Genomic DNA, 16946 nt, shown 5'->3' on the forward strand with positions numbered 1-16946 from the left:
TGTTCGGCCTTTCCATTGAATGCTTTTCTCCATCCACGGTAGTGATGATTAGAATTTAAGAATCTACGATGACCGAGAAAGACATTCTTCTGACAAAGATCCAATCGTGTCGTATCGGTTTCATCTTCACAAACAGGATACGCTTTTTGACCTTTATTGCTGTACCCTAATAGATTTCCGTATGCTGGAAAATCATTAATTTTTCCAAACAACATCGCCCTCAAGTTGAAACTTTCTTTCCTATACCCATCGTAAACCTCCACACCGTTCTCCCACAAAAACTTTAAATCTTCGATTAAGGGTGCCAAGTATACGTCTATGTCATTCCCTGGTTGTTTAGGCCCAGAAATTAACATAGATAACATCATGTACTTACGCTTCATACATAGCCACGGAGGTAGGTTATAAATCATAAGAATCACAGGCCAGGTGCTATGCGAGATACTTTGAATACCATGCGCGTTCATTCCATCAGTAGACAATGACAAGCGAAGGTTTCTTGCTTCTTTTCCAAATTCAGGATAATCATCATCAACTTTCATCCACTGTGGTGAGTCTGCTGGATGTCGCAACTTTCCATCAATAATTATTTCATCTGCATGCCAAGTCAAGTGTCTTGAATCGGTTTCACTACGATACATGTGTCTAAATCTCGGAATTATAGGAAAATACCATAAGACTTTTGCCGGAGACAACTTTTTCTTATATCGAGGGGCACCGCATTTAGGACACTCATTCAACGCTGCATACTCGTTTCGAAACAAAACGCAATCGTTTGGACATGCATGTATCTTATCATAGCTCATGCCAATAGAGGACAACATCTTTTTGGCCTCATACGTTCGATTGGGAAGAACATTATCCTCTGGTAGCATATCTTTCATAAGGGCTAATAACTATGTGAAACTTTTATCCGACCATCCATTGTCCGCCTTTAAGTTGTACAACTTTAACACCGCAGACAATCTTGTGAATTTTGTACAACCATCATACAATGGTTTCTCTGCATCGCTTACCAACCTCTCGAACATTTTGGGACAATCCTCAAGATCTTCTTCAAGCGCTTCTGCAATCTCTTCGACTCGATCATAATCGTATGTGTCTGTGCAATCGTCGTTTGAAGCATACGTCGTATTACACCTCGACTCAACATTCCCGTTACTTTTCTCACCATGCAAATTCCAACATGTATAACTTCTATCAATTCCAAACCGTAGTAAATACGATGCTAAGTGATTCCCGTCAACCTGACCCACATAACAGCAACCCAAGCAAGGATACATCATTCGAATCAGGTCTTCGGCGTGCGCAACCGCAAACTTAACGAATTCCCATACCCCTTTCTCGTACTCTTTCGACAATCGGTTTGAATTCATCCATGTCTTAATTAAGCTAAACAAAAACAACTAATTATAAAGGCACAAAACAGTATAATGCATTTTTGTCAAAACGCAAAGTATACTAGTAATTTGAGAAAGAAATTTACCTCAGATTTTACCGAACTCAAGAAAACATAGAGAATGAGCGCTGTACGTCAAAGTAGGACGAGAAACGCTGCTAATTCAAAGGAAATAAAATATAATTAAAAGCACTTCAGAATTACAATATAAATCAGAATTTTAAACAAAATTCAAAGACTGAAGTGTGTACATACTCGTAAATATGTAGTACCAGAGTCAATGATACGAGCTCCAAAGAGATTCAAAGTTATCAATCCAGTCAGACCTATACAAGAAATTCAAGTCAATGATACAACCTTTACGAACAATACTTGCCTTACAAGGGAAAAAAAAGAAAAAAAAAAGGAACATAGTGCAACAAGAGACAAAACCATTCACTAATGTCGAAATATAGGATTTTCCATCAAGTGCAATGTCTCATTAATCTCTAAAAATGTGGTTATCATGGCTGAATAAATAGCTAATTTAGATTACTTTCAAAATTGTGAGATTACAATTACTTTAATGAATTTTTATTGTTAACTGAATAAGCTACTTAACTGAATGAACTGCGAGTTTAATATTGCAATGTATCTATTACAGTTCTGAAACTTAATAATCCAGACTTGAAGTATCTGCTAAGATACATCTGGTTACAACATACAAGTACTATTTAAAAGAGAATATTAAAAGAATATCAAAGATATTAAATTTATCCAGAGAAGGCCCAAACCCAACAAGTTATGGAAATCAGGAAAACATGATTTCAGCTAGCTAGGATAAATAAAATAGACAAAGCTTATATCACCAGTTAATTTATTAAGATTACATGTCAAAATAAGTTTGAAGCTAATTATTTTCACAAAACATGGTGGTATAGTCAGTATTGTAACCAAATCGACAAGTTATGTCTTTTTTAATCTTTTGCAGGCAAAATTTTCTAATCCAAAGGAATACAGTTTGGATGATAATCATTTAGTATTATATTCTTACTCTTATTTTAATCTGTGATATCCATATTTTGAATGTGTTTTTTGCTTTGTTAAAAAAAATTCTAGAAACACTCTTTGATTAACTTATGTTATATGGTAAAAGAAATTTGTAAACATTGTGCTTAGATTAACTTATACACTAAACTCAAAACATGAAGTTTGCAAACAGTTTGTGGACACTGCTGTGTTTATAAACTAAGAATTGCCTCTTGGTTCCATATGTTTTAAAAACCAGATGCTACAATAAGAAAAAGAGTAGCTAGTATACATAAATTTTAGTAGAAAAGCCAATGGCCCTAAGAATCAAACAGAGATACAATAAGGACTCCATAGAAAATATGGATTGATCATTACATCTTATATAGTTCTTTTTTAAAATTCTATGAAAGTTAAGAAGGTATTTGTTAGGAATCATGTACATGGTGACGGCGAACCAGCGGCTGAGAACGGCGAACCAGCGGCTGAGACGGTGAACCAGAGGCGGAGGGATAACGTGGTGGAGTGACGGTCGTAGCTGCAATTGAAGATGAAGGTCGTGGCGGAGGGACGGTCGGAGAACTTTGGATGAAGGTGGTTAGGGCTTCAGACGCGAGGAGAAGAAGATAGAATGAGAAATTAATTGGGGTAAAACGTGTTTTTGTGTTAATTAGTTTAATTAATTTAATTTTAAAATAGCTACGAGAGCGCTTTTTAAAAGCGCTTTAGTAACACCTCCTATACCAGCGCTTTTTAGGAGAAAAGCGCTTTCGTAGCCTACCCCTATAGCAGCGCTTTTGAAAGCGCTTTCGTAGCCCACCCTATACCAGCGCTTCTATAAAGCGCTTTCGTAGCCCAGCATATACCAGCGCTTTTAAAAAGCGCTTTCGTAGGACCCCCATATACCAGCGCTTTTTCCCCTTGTTTTATATTTTTGTCTTTAGCGAAAGCTATAGCAGCGCTTTCTCTCAAAGCGTTGTCGTAGCTGCGCTGCTAAATGTAAGATTTGGCGTAGTGTGTTGCAATTTTGTTGTTGTTTGTCATGTGGTAAATTATATTTTGTTTGTATCATGGTATGAATTACGATATTTTGGTGTTGTTTCAGGTTATATGTGTAGATGTAGAAGATAGAGATGAATAGATTTTGTAATGGTATAATGGTGCAAACAAAATGTGGCATATCTTTTGGTGTTGTTTTTTTGTAAAAGTATATGTACAAGAGTAATAGTATATATAAGTACATTGCTGCAAATGTATATGGTATATCTTTTGGTATTGTTTTTAATTGGATTGAAGCTCCAATTTGTGAAAATTTGGTGTATGTATAATCTGGTGCAAATTGTGGTTAAAAACCTGGTGCAAATTGTGGTTAAAAATAGGTGCATATAAAATGTATAATATAAACAACGCTATATTAAGTAATTTATATAAAAAAATTTGTATAGTTTAGACAGCGCTTTACACTAAAAGTGCTGCTTAAAGAGGCTTTTTTTAATTTTTAGTTATAGGAAAGCGCTGAGGGCCTTTAACAACGCTTTCAAACTAAAAGCGCTGTCTTAAGGGCCTTTAGCAGCGCTTTCACTTTTAAAAAAAAGCGTTGTCTTTATCTACATCACGCTGGAATAGACAACGTTTTAAAGCGCTGTCTAAAGCAAAAAAAACGCTGTCTAAGGTCTTGTTTGACGTAGTGAAGAACAAGAGCAGAGGGAACAATCACAGAGATACGAACAAGAATCCTGAAAAGAAAAGCAGACTCAATCAATATCGTCTTACCATATTCAAAAAGAGGATCAGGAATAAAAATAGGCAGCATGGGGATACCGACTTAAGAAACTACAAGGTAGACAAATACCAAACGCCAGCCATTGGAAGCAACACCAGAAACAACTGCAACCAAATTGTGAAGGACATCCGCCAAGGCTCGGGATCCAAATCCAGCCACAACATCATTCAGAGAGAAATGAATCAAGTAATGAACAATACGTAAGAAGTTTCAAATGGAGAACACAATAAGGACCAGATCAGAGAAAATTAAGAGAGTAACATAGATGATCACAAAAATAGAAAACAACAAGAACAAACTAACCTGGCCAAAGCGGAAACTGACAACATCAACCAAAACCACAACACACCATGGATCAAATGCAAGACGGACGCAAGCCTAGATATTAGGGCATCTGGGGGCTGAGCACGATTTACATAGATTAGAATAGGAGGAATATACACACCACGACAAAGAGAATGCATGGAACAAACCATCCTATAGAGGCAGAAGCAATGGCGACGTATGTGGCTATGGAAACCGCGAGGTAAAAAGGGTACAAAAGTGTGGCATTTGAAACTGATTGCAAAACGATTGTGAATGAGATGAACAACAAGGACAATAACACATACAAATCGGCAACAGGAGGGACGATAAGGAAGATGAAGAGATACATGAAAAGTTTTAAAATGATAAGGTTTATTCACATAAACCGCGAAAACAATAAAGATGCACACGTTATGGCTATAATTATGGGTGGCAAAACGGGCCCCCGCCCCGCCTTAAGCCCGCCAAAAAACGAGCGGGGCAGGCATGCCCGTCAAGTGAAATGGGTATGTAAATCATGCCCGCCCCGCCAAGATGGCGGGTTGGCGGGCGGCGGGCAATGGCGGGGCGGGCGGCGGGCCTAAAATCCCAACCCAACCCGCCATTTTTTGGCGGGTGCGCAGGCCGGCCCGGCGGGCCACGGCCCGTTTTGCCACCCCTAACTATAATAACAGCCAATAACATTAACATGTATGGGCTAAGATCCAAAATCAAATTAGCTGAGGAAGAAACCCAATAGGAGTCGATAATTGGGCTTTTGTATATAAAAAAAAAACTTAAATCTAATGTAGTGATTATGTCTCTTACTCTTTTTTTTTTTTTTGTTACAAACTTACTCTCTTATTTAATCTACTTAATATAAATCCAAGGTTGTCATGATGGCAACCCTAGCCACATGTCACCTTGGTAGCAACTCTAAACATAAACCCTAATTGTGTTTTTACTAATTTATCCAATCCTAATTATGTTTTTACTAATTTATCCCTATATTAAAAATTAATAATAATAATAATAATAATAATAATAACAATAATAATAGTAAACAAAATAATAATAATAATAAACATAATAATTATAATTATACTTAAAATAATAATAAAAATAATAATAAACAAAATAATAATAATAATATTAATAATATATTTAAAAGTATAATATTAATAATAAAAAAATTAAAATAATTAAGTATTATATATAACAATAATAATAAACAAAATAATAATATTATAAATAATATAATTAAAAGTAGAATATTAATGAAAAAATTTATTCAAATAATTAATTATTTTTTATTATATATATAAAGTTTTAATATAGATTTGTTATTTTTAAAATATAAGTTAAACATATCTTTCTTCTATACAATATTATTTTTCTTATTTACAACATAAATATTATGTCGATCACGTAATATGAAATTTTTTATATAAATAATTTATAATAGTAAAGAAATAAAAATAAGAAATCATTTTTAACCACTCACCTCTTCAATTAATGTACCATTAAATTATTAATGGATTATTTTTTTATTTTTTTTATAAATCACTCAACTGTAACTTTTTCAGTTACAAATCTAAAAATTAAACATATAATTTCTAATATCATTACATTTTTAAAATTATAATAAAAAACTAAATTTTTTACTTATTTCATTCATTTTTTCAGTTATTAATTAATTATTTTTCTAAAAAAATAATTGTTATAAATGATTAACATTATTTTATTTAAATTAAAAAAATAATATAATTGAAAGTAATATAGTTAATAATTGGTAAACAATTGAAATAAAAAATTATGAATATTAAACATTAATTTTTGTATTACCCCTTTTTTTAAAAAAAAATTCTCCACACGTTAGTCAATTTTTTTATTGCTTAATATATTTTGCAAAAACGGTGGAATAAAATCTCACAAAAAAAAAATTAAAACGGTGGATTATAATAAATATTACAATTATGAATTTAGTAAAACGGAATTTAATCATCATTAATGAATTCACCTCATATTAAAAATCTAGGTATCCTCAGTTTTTATAGTTACTCTTTTTACAAATTCTCCACATTAACTCCAAATTAATTTTTATTATTACTAAATATATTTTGTTAAAACAGTAGAGTACGTATTATCTCAACCAAAAAAAAACGGTGGAGTATGATTAACCATCATTAATTACATTAATATAATATAATTTACATTTATATTAATTAATATTTTGTAACTCTCAAATATATATTAAATCATATTTATATTAATATTTTTGTTATTCTTTATAAATACCCCCTTCATTATTTTTATTTGGCCATCTCATCATACACATATCTACATTTAGTCATCTCAAGATAATTTTTTAAGTAGATTAGTCAAAATGACTAACAATGTTTAATATTGAAAACATATCATTAACATACCGTATTTTGTATTTTTATTTTACATGATAAATTTTTTTGTTTTATTGTTGTTTTGTTGTTTGTAGGTATCATTCCATGATAACTCCAGTATGAAATTTTTGGTGGCAAGATTGAAATTAACTTGAAGGTTAGAGTACTATTATACCTCATTGCACAAATACGTACAACGCATAATAAAAGTCTCCATATGCTTTTATTATTCACATGCATAAAGTGAATGGAATAGATACATTGACAAACTGGCAAACCAATTACATATCCTACAAAGTTTTATCGGATGTAACATGCTACCAATTATATAGTTTGAGAGATTTAGATGTATGTCATATGTTGTTTTGTAGTTTTTTTATTTTTATATTTTGGGTCTTGACCCTCTACCTTACCAAAATAAAAGAAGAAAGATATATATATTTTTTTATAATATTCAGTATTACTATAATAAAATTTTGGCATTAAACGTATTTATATTATGTTATATTTAAAAAATTTATATTTTTTTTAAGTTGATTGTATTGAATATGATTATATTTTTAACTTAATTACATTTTATGTTTGCTTTGTTAGGAACTTGGATTAAAAACCTTTTACTATAAAATATTTTTTTATATAGAATGAGAAAAATTTTATATATATATATATATATATATATATATATATATATATATATATATATATATATATATATATATATATATATATATATATATATATATATATATATATATATATATATATATTTTGTAACACTGTATTACAAGAATAATAGAATTTTTTTCAATCTTTTTCAGAATCTCAATTGTATTATATTTTGTAATAAGTATTTTGTAGATTGTATTTTTTTTATTAATTATTCAATTTTAAATATAATATAAAGAGAATGGTAGACCACAAAATATGAAATATGTGAGATAAAAATATATTGTATAAAATAAAAAAAAAAACTGTGAGTTGAGGAAATAAGTGTATTTTTAAATTGGAGGTAACAATTTGAAAACATGTTATACTTATTTAGTAAGATTTTAATAAATTCATAATAGTTTTCATGCTGTCTTTGATTTATAAAATTCCACGGAAAACACCAAAATATAAATTCTTTATTATTATTATTATGAGTATAAATTATATTTAATTAAATTTACTAAAATATATATTATTTAAAATAATATTTGAGGTAAAGATAAATAAATCCCGTGCAACGCACGGGCCATACATCTAGTTATTGCTTAAATCTAATGTAGTGATTATATCTCTTACTCTTTTATTTAATTATTGCTAACTATTGTATTAACATTTTTAATATGTTTATACATCACAACCATTTAACTGCATAAACTCAAAGACATTTATAATAAAAATTTAACAATTTAATTTTTTTTTAACAATTATAATTATTTAAATATATATATATTTTCATTATCAAGTCCAGCATCAATCCCCCATATACAAAACTTTTTTTTACACATACATTTTTAAGTATAAATAGTACTACTAACAATGACTTGTTTAGAGTGACAGTCAAGTATCTAGGAAGCTCTCTTCTATTTGAATTCTGCTTACGCTAATGCTCAGCTTAATCAAAGTCAAATTTAGATCTACAAAGAATATATAACTGCATCAATTAATTAATATATTATAAAATGGTTTGGCCGTTTTGCATTCTTGGAGTAGTTTATAAATTATAATTGGCCAAATCCAATAGAAGCATTTGTAAATTGTAATCTTTAACTAATCTTGATTCTAATGAATTCTCAGATTCTATATATTACAATAATTTGACTAAGTATACAGTAGCACGGCATTATGGGTAGAGATTTAAATTCTAGCAGAATGGGCGGAAGAAAGAAAGGTCAAAGATGAGGTCGGCGCTCCATTCCCTTTTTACGTCAATGGTCTGATGACTTCTAGAGTATAGTTGCAGCAGATCTGCCTTTATTTCCGGGATGGGCTACTATCCCAACACACCCAATTGCAAATACTTAAAACTACATACAAACAAATAAAATATTTTCCAACTGTTTTTCAATATTTTCTTTAAAATAATTTACATGTAAAAACACTATAAAAAATACGACACCACATGTTAGTACTGATAATAATTTTAAAAAATAAATAAATAAAATATAATTACAAAAATATTAATGTTATTTTAAACACAAACACTACAAATATATTCTATAATAATACTGAGAAATTCTTGCATAGAAACGACCTTAAATTTATAATTTTAGGCACAATCAATAAGAAGAGAGGAAATTTTTAATTTATTTAAATTTAAATTTCTTTTTTAATTAGATTTATGAGGTGGTTGTAATTATGAAGGAGAGAAAAATATTTAATTTATTTTTTAATTAATTATAATTTTGTGATTGATTGTACAAAATAATTTCTTAAATTTGTGTTTACTTAAGAATTTTTCCTTACACTACTCTCAATTGAAAGCTATATTGAAAATTGAGATATCTGAACCGTTACTTTGAATGCGGCAAATTGCATAAAACATGCAAACTGGTGTTGTTTTTCCTTCGTGAAATGATTAATGATTGAAAAATAATCTACATAACTCATCAACGGATGTTTCCAATGGGAAATCTTAATCTTATCTTAATCTTATATATAAATGCAAGGTTGTCATGATGGCAACCCTAGCCACATGTCAACCAAATAGCAACTCTAAAAACAAATTATTTAAAAACAAATATCATTAAATTACTATTTTGATATGCTATTTGTGTAATAATTTATTTATTTTTTAATCTCTAATAAAATATCTCAACAAAATATTAAATAGAACTGTATTATTAATCTATTTAAATCTCTCATTTTTAATTTTTTCAATTAATCTATTTCATCTGTCCTATTTCATAACCACCTACCATTCATTAGACCTTTCATTCCATCGGTTATAAAATTTATTTGCACATTCAATTAATTTTCAATTTTATTCTTCAATTACTCTTATTCATTTTAAGATGACCTTTTATTCCATATCTTCGGTTACAAAATTCATTTACACATTCAATGTATTTCTCATTTTATTCTTCAATTCTATATATTTTGTCCCATCTTTCTTGCTTCTCAACTATCCTATTTATTCTCACCACGTATTCCAGTCATATATTTCTCAACAATCTTACTAATACTACGTCAAATACTATGATTAAAGTTAGAATCAGTCAGATGTGGGATAATATGAACATTACTAGAAGAAAAGTATTAATTAGCACATATATGATCTTAATAGATGAAAAGGTACACTCATTTCATCTATTCCTTTATTAAATTATTTTTTGTTAATATTTTCTTTTGCTTTTTAAATTATTTTTTTTAGCAATTACATACATGCAATGATACCAAGAAAGTTTTCATGCAAAAAAACGTTTTGAAAGAAGAGATGATTTATGTTATCGAAGGTTTTAAGGTATTAAAAACTAAGACAAAATATGAGGTTGAAAATAACTCTTCAATGCTTCAATGGTATGGTGCTACAAAAGTGACTACTCAAGAATGCGATTACAGAAAAATCTCTTGCTACATTTTTGAATTTGTTTGTTATGTTACTATTTAGCCTTATATTTAATAGTTTTTTTATTATATATAAAATATATTACATTTTTTTAAGTTATATGTAGTTGGGTTTATCATTGATATAAAACCCAATTGAAGAAAAAACAACTGTTCATGTCAAAGTAGAAATATTATCGTAATTCTGGAAATTTACCTTTTTGGTCTTTCTTTACCTTTTTAATTTTAAATATAAGTGACTTAATACACTATAATTTAATTATTTTTAACTTTTCATATTTGAATTACATATTTATCAACAAAAAAGAATTGAATCACATCACAAAATAATTTTTTTTAATTGGCATGAGTGTAAATTGGGTAAGTGAGAATATATTATTTTTTAATCATCAAATAACACATTCATTATTTCTTTTGGTTGCTAACATATTCCATCTTTTGTATACTATTTTTTCTCTCCATTGATTTTATACATACATATCAATTTTTAAAAATATGTGGTTACTTTGTTACAGGTATATATGTAACGCTATTTGGTGTTTTATTATATGATTAATAAGAAAATCTTAGTAATAATATTTGTTAATTACACTAATTTTTAAATATTTTTCAATTCTATTCCTTAAATATTAAATCACTCACTTAAAATGATATTAATTAATAATAAATTTTAATTAATAAAATTGTGAGTTATAATTTTTAATAAAATTTATTGTCTTATTAATATTTATTATTTTGCATACAAAGGTATAATTGGTCCATATTTTAGTAATAAATTGTTCTTTGTAACTTCTATTATCATTGTAAGAGTCATGTAATGTATGATATTTTTAACTTTTAATTTACAAAATATATTATTTGGCATAAAAATGTATAGTTGGTGTGTATTTTAATAATTAATTGTGATAATAAGATCTTAGAGTAAAGAGAGTGGGTCATAAATATTTTAATAATAATTAAAATTAAAAGTTAATAATAATTTGAAAAATAAAAATTTAATAATAATAACATTATTAATAAAAAAAATACAATTTTGATAGAGTATTTAAGAGTTTAAAATATGAAGAGTTCATATCAAATAACGAATAGAAACAATATTATAGAAGGGTATGTAAGAAAAATAGAATAACATAATAAAAAAATTTGACACAGTAATAAAATATTCTAATCATGAGGCTCAATTCTTGATTTCGTCTTACGATTAAAGTGAAGGATTTTGATTATTAATTTTATTGCAACCTATATTTATAAATTTATAATTTTTAAGTTTGTAAATTTCTAATAATCGAGGCTTATAATAGTGAAATAAAATTTCTTAAATATTTTTTCTTACCTTTTTTAAAATAAGAAAAAATGTTAAATTGCATTAAAAAATGTTTATACTGATGTAAGTAAAATTTTTGGGATTTTAACGCATAATTTAATGAGTAGAAATATTCACTTTCTGAAATATATAAATGGTAATAAAATTTATAAAAGTTAATGAGTATTAATAAAGTTTAATGATTATTAACAAAATTTAATAGTAACATTAATTAAATTTATTTACATTGATCAATATAACATTTGAGAAGTGATAATAAAAAAGTTCAAATAAGTTTATTATACTAAACGAAATTAATATAATCTTTAAAAAAATTAAATATATCACTCCCGCCTTTTATTTATATGGAATCCTAAAAATTATCTTCTATTTGTTATTTTATTATTTTATAATATTATTTCATATCATTTAATCAATAATAAACATTGTAATTTATTTCGTTAATATTTATCATAGGAGGTTAAAAGTAATGCACTGCACACTGAATGTCTCCTAAAAAATTGTAACACAAATGAGTTACTATTAAAAATTTAATTAATAATAAATAGATAAAATATAAAAACAATTACAACAACTAAAATATACTTAAAGTGTTTATGTGTGCAATATTATAATTAAATATAATATATTATTCAAATTTATTGAACATTGTAATATCCCACATTAATCTAAGCATAATTAAGAGATACTAAGAAGAAATGTGTATTATTATAGTGGATTAGTTAGAATCCAACTAAGTGGCATATTGGTAATTACCACTTAGTTGGAGGGCATTATGGACATTTAACTCTATTGCATGGGCTTAAGGACATGTTTGGTTGGTTAGTTGTTACAAATCAGAATTTTGAAGAATGAGAGAGCTTAGGAGCATGGAAAGAAAGAAGAAAATCATGTTCATCCTTTGCATTTTCGCAACCCTTGATACAGCTCCACTAAATCAGGTATATCTCCCAACTCGTAACTCCGATCGTAACGATTCTGGTCCCATTGGAAAGCTAACGAATTTCTCTTCGATTTGCACCTATGGTTCGCGTTCATAGCTTGTTTATTGGTGGAGATAAACGCATTTGAAGATTGATGATTGATGCTGAAAGTGAGTACAAGAGTGGTTACGGGTTTGGTGAACTTGAAGGTGTAGTTTGTGTCAAGAAGATAGTCCAATGGAAGCAAGAACATGATCTCAACCTCTATTAATCCAAGGTGAGTCCTTAGTTAGAGACTTTGGGGAAAATCATGGGAATTGCATGTTTGGGGTTTAGGGATTGTGAGAAATAACTATAAATCCATGACACTAACATGATAATTGTGCTATTTGTTGGTTGTTGTTGTTATTTGTTGGCTGGATATATCTTTAAATCGTGCATGCAGGTGGATTCACGGGGTTAAAATACCCCAGGACAGAACTGATGAGTTCTGCATTTTTCTGTGTCTGCTATGGTCCGCTAAGCGGGCTAAGGCCGCTAAGCGGATGCTGAGCATTTTTCCAGAAATTCGCGGTCCCGCTGAGCGGACCCAGTTTGCCCGCTGAGCGGAGGATGCTGGTTGTGAAGAAAATGATAAATCGCGAGCCCGCTAAGCGGACGTGAGACCGCTAAGCGGGGAAACAGTTGAGGTTCGCCCCTGGAAAGCCCGCTTACAGGCCGCTAAGCGGCCAGTGCTGGGCAGAATTATATTTTTCGTACCCCTTGAGTGCAGTTCTGGTTTTATTCATAACCGGACTCCTCCCTATTCGATTAGGTGTACCTGTTGGTGGTATGTGACACCGTTAATCATTAAAGTTTTGTATTTCCATTTGATTATTCGGAAATTGTGAATTATGCATAATTTGAATGTGATGGTTTAACTACTACTAATCGTTCCTTGATGCTTTTATGAATGCAATGTGATGGAACCTGAATAATTGCTAAAGCCCGTTGTTTCGGTTAAACATTTGGGTTTGTGTGCATTGTGTGCTTTGACGCTTGTTATGCGTGTGTATGCTTGAATCGAAGCGGGCCAGGGGCTAGGTTGATTTATGACTCGGGCTTTGTGATCAATGAGTCGTCCCGGGCTTTGTGATCAATGGGACAGCCCCGATCGTGTGATCTTGGGCTCACACCTGAGCTACCGTTGCAGTGTGCTTGTGAGGGTCTAGAGGCTTTCCCACTTGGTGTTAACACACTTGCGTGCTCGGTATGGTGGGGTTATGTAGCCATGTAGGCTAACACATAATCGGTAACTCACATCTAGTGAAGTCATGTAGACTACTACTAGGCTTTCGCCCGGTGGGCTCATGTGTCAAGATGGCGTGTTGTACTTGATGTTAACACACGTGCGTAAAGGTGGCTAGTGGGACAATGACGCCATTTCGGCTAAGGTCATCTCGCGGCCAATTAGGCTTGTGCGAACCCGTTTATCCATTCTTGCAGTGTGCTTGTACAAGTCTCTTGACAATAGGCATGGGTGTAACTCATCGAGGGTGTGTTTTTATAACCTAGTCGAGGCATTAACGCGCTTCTGGATTCCCCATACACGGGTATGGGTTTTGGCATACGTGTTTGTTGTACTATTTGTGTACTTGTGATATGATGACTCCTATGGTGGACGATTCATGTGTTTGCTCCGTACTTGTACCGGATGTGAGGATAAACCCCGGATCAATGGTGGATTCGGTTTTGATGCATGAACCCTGTAGATCCGAGTGGACCCATAGGATAGGAGGACTCACTTAGATTTAGTAATCTCACCCCAATCAACTTATATTTTTCAGGTGCAGTTTAGTAGCTTTTGACAGATAGCAGTTTCGGATTGATGGCTTGAAGTGGTGTTGGCTCGGAGACCTCGTCAGATCTCATTTTCCGCTGTGCAGATCCATGAAGACACATGTTTTGTAATTATTAATATTATTTCATGTTGTATTTATATGGATCATCTTGTATCTTTAGCTTTTGTATGTACTAAAATACCGATTTTTAACGTTTCATGCATAATATACTAGTCAATTATGTGTGGGGTGTTTGGTATCAGAGCAGGTCGATTCTCGGCCGAGCCATGAGACATCACTAGCATTTCCTTTTCCTCCTCTCATGTGAGCGTTGCTTGCCTGATTTTACTGATATCTCATTGAGCCGTTGAACTTGATCAACTCACCGACTAAGTGCGAGACAGTAGAATTACGGCAGAGCCGCCGCGAGGACTCGTAAACCCGTAAGTGTCGTGAACCCAAGTAGCAAGGATTAGTTGGGTGGTGAATTGTATATGGAGGCTGGATTTATTGGACGACGTAAGTTGAAGGGATCTTGGAGTTGTTAGATTTAAGAGGAGCGTTGGACGCAAAGATGTGGATCGAGATAACTGGAACCCCCAGGATTATGACTGGACGAAGTGAAGCTTTCTCTAAGTCTTGGTAATAGCAAGGGAAATCCAAATAGGATTGAGTAGGAACCTTGTAAGTGAGATTCTCCGAGGGTGTTGAGCTGGGAATTAGTAGGATTCAGTACTGATGATGCTGCCGATGTTAGGTATGACGGGTGAGCTGATAGGACAGAATGACCTTGGAAATGCAGACAGAGGAGTTAGACCTTTCGGATTGCGCTGGTACGGAAAGTAATTGGATGGGCGGAGTATTAGATCTTGATCCAACTTGAAGTACCCTAAGCGAAAGTAGTTACCTAGTAAAGGTTGGTGGAATGTACGAGTGTGGTAACTTACGATTGGGCGAGGCTTGAATACCCAGTCGATAGAAGAGGATGTGTATTTCTGTTCTTATCATTTTATATTTAAGTTCTAGAACTACGCTAGATGGAATATGAAATGATGTAGAAGCGTGAAATGCAGTAACCTAAGTTCTTGTTAGTTGTTGTTTGTCTGACCCCGAGTGAAGCCATAGAACTACGCTTGGCGTTGGGCGTTCAGGCGAGTAAGAACTAAGATCTATCTGGAACGCCAGTAGGATGATCGCAGTTGAGTCGAATGTTAGGAACCATAGTATTCCTATCTGGACTGAATTATCCTTGGAATCTCATGCATGCGTGGGACGAGTGGGTACGCGCACTGCATGGTAATCCGAAGTTGAACTTCAAGTCTTCGTGCTTAGCATTTTGGCTTTTCGAGTAAGTAAACCTTGGTGTGTACCACTCTCAGGTTTTAGCATCCTGAGGAGTGTAATTCGAAGGACTTGAGGATCGATGAACCTATTGGAGGTCTGTTCAAACACTTGTCGGTTGTGACTTTAGGATACGCGTGGGGATCATTATACGCCACTGAGGTAGGTTACCTGGATACATGGCCTCGGAGTTGGACCACCATGTCGGTACTACTAGACGTGTATAATGCCACAGTATCGCTATCGTGCCCAAGATGCGTGAGTCATCCTTTTCCGACATGTGTGGGACAAAGATGATCTGAAGCTCAAGGTAGAATTCTGATTTGGCACTCGTGAGACACAGATCCAGACTCTCATAAGGTATGTCGGATAAGGATCCATACGTCGCGCTCGATAGTAGAGGAATAACTAGGCAGGCGATGGTGGGACGGATCAAGATCCGATACTATGCTTATGGAGACCCTGAGTGATCGTGATCGCGTGAGTTAGTATCAGATTGTACCTCGGGGACATTCTCGTTTCATGAAGTGTTAAGTTGGCAATTTTGCATGAGTGTCTAGGGTGGGACTCATGTGCGGTCCTGATATCCTGGTCAGCATGGTGAGTGGCTATCATGTACCATTGGCGACCGGTGATGGAATATGCAAGTTGTATCTTGGATCGGCTCGAGGTGTGATGTGTCTGGTAAGGTATTGCTAGATGCTCTGAGTGGAGAAGTGTTAATTTTGGTAAAGCATAAACTTTTGGTTTGAGAACTTCTGAGGAGTCTATAAAAGAGACGTTCGAAGTACAAAGTGCAATTTCTTGTGTTGTGACTACACTCAGACCGTCGAAAGCACTACAATGACGGATGCAGCCTCCGAGGAAGTCAATTCAGTGTCTGATTTAGAGGTGGAACATACATTAAATGACTGTGTGAATGGAGTGTGGCTATGGGAGGATTGTTATATCAGTTAGTCGCACGAGTTATCAGAGGTGATACCACACTAAGAGAATGAAGGTGTATGGTAGGGTGGAAGTTGTGTAAAACTGCTAGAGTTATCATGAGCTGCAGTACGTTGTGAAGGATTTGATACACCCGGTTGAGCAACAAATTTTGGTTGGATGAAAAA

At 32.2% G+C, this 16946-nt stretch overlaps 1 long non-coding RNA gene across 1 annotated transcript; it reads left to right on the forward strand.

Moving 5' to 3' along the window:
• Nucleotides 1-12596: 12596 nt before the first annotated feature.
• On the forward strand, nucleotides 12597-14691 carry LOC131629275 (uncharacterized). The gene is made up of 3 exons (XR_009292002.1): nucleotides 12597-12691; nucleotides 12791-12950; nucleotides 14500-14691. It is a non-coding gene; the product is annotated as an uncharacterized LOC131629275 (long non-coding RNA).
• The last annotated feature ends 2255 nt before the right edge of the window (nucleotides 14692-16946 follow it).

This window comes from Vicia villosa, unplaced genomic scaffold (assembly GCF_029867415.1).
Source record: "Vicia villosa cultivar HV-30 ecotype Madison, WI unplaced genomic scaffold, Vvil1.0 ctg.000540F_1_1, whole genome shotgun sequence".
Lineage (NCBI taxonomy): Eukaryota > Viridiplantae > Streptophyta > Magnoliopsida > Fabales > Fabaceae > Vicia > Vicia villosa.